Here is a 4,146-nt window from a genome sequence, read left to right on the forward strand (position 1 = left end):
CTCTGATGCTCCTCTGATGCTCCTGTGATGCTCCTCTGATGCTCCTGTGATCCTCCTCTGATGCTCCTCTGATCCTCCTCTGATGCTCCTCTGATGCTCCTCTGATGCTCCTCTGATGCTCCTCTGATGCTCCTCTGATGCTCCTCTGATGCTCCTCTGATGCTCCTCTGAGGCTCCTCTGAGGCTCCTCTGATTCTCTTCTGATGCTCCTCTGATGCTCCTCTGATGCTCCTGTGATGCTCCTGTGATGCTCCTCTGATGCTCCTGTGATGCTCCTCTGCTGTTCCTCTGCTGTTCCTCTGATGCTCCTCTGATGCTCCTCTGATGCTCCTCTGAGGCTCCTCTGATGCTCCTCTGATGCTCCTCTGATCCTCATCTGATGCTCCTCTGATGCTCCTCTGATGCTCCTCTGATGCTCCTCTGATGCTCCTCTGATGATCCTCTGATGCTCCTCTGATCCTCCTCTGATGCTCCTCTGATGCTCCTCTGATGCACCTGTGATGCTCCTCTGATGCTCCTCTGATGCTCCTCTGATGCTCCTCTGTTGCTCCTCTGAGGCTCCTCTGATGCTCCTCTGATGCTCCTCTGATGCTCCAATGATGCTCCAATGATGCTCCTCTGATGCTCCTGTGATGCTCCTCTGATGCTCCTTTGATGCTCCTCTGATGCTCCTCTGATGCTCCTCTGATGCTCCTCTGATGCTCCTCTGATGCTCCTCTCATGCTCCTCTGATCCTCCTCTGATGCTCCTCTGATGCTCCTCTGATGCTCCTCTGATGCTCCTCTGATGCTCTTCTGATCCTCCTCTGATGCTCCTCTGATACTCCTCTGATGCTCCTCTGATGCTCCTCTGTTGCTCCTCTGATGATCCTCTGATGCTCCTCTGATGCTCCTCTGATGCTCCTCTGATGCTCCTCTGATGCTCCTCTGATGCTCCTCTGATGCTCCTCTGATGCTCCTCTGAGGCTCCTCTGATGCTCCTCTGATGCTCCTCTGATGCTCCTCTGATGCTCCTCTGATGCTCCTCTGAGGCTCCTCTGAGGCTCCTCTGGGGCTCCTCTGATGCTCCTCTGATGCTCCTCTGATGCTCCTCTGATGCTCCTCTGATGCTCCTCTGATGCTCCTCTGATGCTCCTCTGATGCTCCTGCTCCTGCTCCTGCTCCACTGATGTTACTCTGATACTCCTCTGATGCTCCTGCTCCTGCTCCTGCTCCTGCTCCTGCTCATCTGATGCTCCTCTGATGCTCCTGCTCCTGCTCCTGCTCCTGCTCCTGCTCCTGCTCCTGCTCCTGCTACTGCTCCTGCCCTTCTGATGCTCCTCTGATGCTCCTCTGATGCTCCTCTGATGCTCCTCTGATGCTCCTCTGAGGCTCCTCTGATGCTCCTCTGATGCTCCTCTGATGCTCCTCTGATGCTCCTCTGATGCTCCTCTGATGCTCCTCTGATGCTCCTCTGATGCTCCTCTGATGCTCCAATGATGCTCCAATGATGCTCCTCTGATGCTCCTGTGATGCTCCTCTGATGCTCCTTTGATGCTCCTCTGATGCTCCTCTGATGCTCCTCTGATGCTCCTCTGATGCTCCTCTGATGCTCCTCTCATGCTCCTCTGATCCTCCTCTGATGCTCCTCTGATGCTCCTCTGATGCTCCTCTGATGCTCCTCTGATGCTCTTCTGATCCTCCTCTGATGCTCCTCTGATACTCCTCTAATGCCCCTCTGATGCTCCTCTGTTGCTCCTCTGATGATCCTCTGATGCTCCTCTGATGCTCCTCTGATGCTCCTCTGATGCTCCTCTGATGCTCCTCTGATGCTCCTCTGATGCTCCTCTGAGGCTCCTCTGATGCTCCTCTGATGCTCCTCTGATGCTCCTCTGATGCTCCTCTGATGCTCCTCTGAGGCTCCTCTGAGGCTCCTCTGGGGCTCCTCTGATGCTCCTCTGATGCTCCTCTGATGCTCCTCTGATGCTCCTCTGATGCTCCTCTGATGCTCCTCTGATGCTCCTCTGATGCTCCTGCTCCTGCTCCTGCTCCACTGATGTTCCTCTGATACTCCTCTGATGCTTCTGCTCCTGCTCCTGCTCCTGCTCCTGCTCATCTGATGCTCCTCTGATGCTCCTGCTCCTGCTCCTGCTCCTGCTCCTGCTCCTGCTCCTGCTCCTGCTCCTGCTCCTGCTCCTGCTCCTCTGATGCTCCTCTGATGCTCCTCTGATGCTCCTCTGATGTTCCTCTGATGCTCCTCTGATGCTCCACTGATGCTCCTCTGATGCTCCTCTGATGCTCCTCTGATGCTCCTCTGATGCTCCTCTTATGCTCCTCTGATGCTCCTCTGTTGCTCCTCTGATGCTCCCCTGATGCTCCTCTGATGCTCCTCTCATGCTCCTCTGATGCTCCTCTGATGCTCCTCTGATGCTCCTCTGATGCTCCTCTCATGCTCCTCTGATGCTCCTCTGATGCTCCTCTGATGCTCCTCTGATCCTCCTCTAATGCTCCTCTGATGCTCCTCTGATGCTCCTCTGATGCTCCTCTGATACTCCTCTGATGCTCCTCTGAGGCTCCTCTGATGCTCCTCTGATGCTCCTCTGATGCTCCTCTGATTCTCCTCTGATGCTCCTCTGATGCTCCTGTGATCCTCCTCTGATGCTCCTGTGCTGCTCTTCTGATGCTCCTCTGATGCTCCTCTGATGCTCCTCTGATGCTCCTCTGAGGCTCCTCTGATGCTCCTCTGATGCTCCTCTGATCCTCCTCTGATGCTCCTCTGATGCTCCTCTGATGCTCCTCTGATGCTTCTCTGATGCTCCTCTGATGCTCCTCTGATGCTCCTATGATGCTCCTCTGATGCTCCTCTGATGCTCCTCTGATGCTCCTCTGATCCTCCTCTGATGCTCCTCTGATGCTCCTCTGATGCTCCTCTGATGCTCCTCTGATGCTCCTCTGAGGCTCCTCTGAGGCTCCTCTCAGGCTCCTCTGATGCTCCTCTGATTCTCCTCTGATGCTCCTCTGATGCTCCTCTGATGCTCCTCTGATGCTCCTCTGATGCTCCTCTGATGCTCCTCTGATGCTCCTGTGATGCTCCTGTGATGCTCCTCTGCTGTTCCTCTGATGCTCCTCTGATGCTCCTCTGATGCTCCTCTGATGCTCCTCTGAGGCTCCTCTGATGCTCCTCTGATGCTCCTCTGATGCTCCTCTGATGCTCCTCTGATGCTCCTCTGATGCTCCTCTGATGCTCCTCTGATGCTCCTCTGATGCTCCTCTGATCCTCCTCTGATGCTCCTCTGATGCTCCTCTGATGCTCCTCTGATGCTCCTCTGATGGTCCTCTGATGCTCCTCCTATGCTCCTCTGATGCTCCTGCTCCTGCTCCTGCTCCTGCTCATGCTCCTGCTCCTGCTCCTGCTCCTGCTCCTGCTCCTGCTCCTGCTCCTGCTCCTGCTCCTGCTCCTTCTCCTGCTCCTGCTCCTGCTCCTGCTCCTGCTCGTGCTTCTGCTCCTGTTCCTGCTCCTGCTCCTGCTCCTGCACCTCTGATGCTCCTCTGATGCACCTCTGATGCTCCTCTGATGCTCCTCTGATACTCCTCTGATGCTCCTCAGATGCTCCTCTGATGCTCCTCTGATGCTCCTCTGATACTCCTCTGATACTCCTCTGATGCTCCTCAGATGCTCCTCTGATGCTCCTCTGATGCTCCTCTGATGCTCCTCTGATGCACCTCTGATGCTCCTCTGATGCACCTCTGATGCTCCTCTGATGCTCCTCTGATACTCCTCTGATGCTCCTCAGATGCTCCTCTGATGCTCCTTTGATACTCCTCTGATGCTCCTCAGATGCTCCTCTGATGCTCCTCTGATGCTCCTCTGATGCTCCTCTGATGCTCCTCTGATGCTCCTCTGATGCTCATGCTCCTACTCCTGCTCCTCTGATGCTCCTCTGATGCTCCTCTGATCCTCCTCTGATGCTCCTCTGATGCTCCTCTGATGCTCCTCTGATGCTCCTCTGATGCTCCTCTGATCCTCCTCTGATGCTCCTCTGATACTCCTCTAATGCCCCTCTGATGCTCCTCTGTTGCTCCTCTGATGATCCTCTGATGCTCCTCTGATGCTCCTCTGATGCTCCTCTGATGCTCCTCTGATGCTCCTCTGATGCTCCTCTGATGC

This window comes from Narcine bancroftii, unplaced genomic scaffold, assembly GCF_036971445.1.
Source record: "Narcine bancroftii isolate sNarBan1 unplaced genomic scaffold, sNarBan1.hap1 Scaffold_151, whole genome shotgun sequence".
NCBI classification, from domain to species: Eukaryota; Metazoa; Chordata; class Chondrichthyes; order Torpediniformes; family Narcinidae; genus Narcine; species Narcine bancroftii.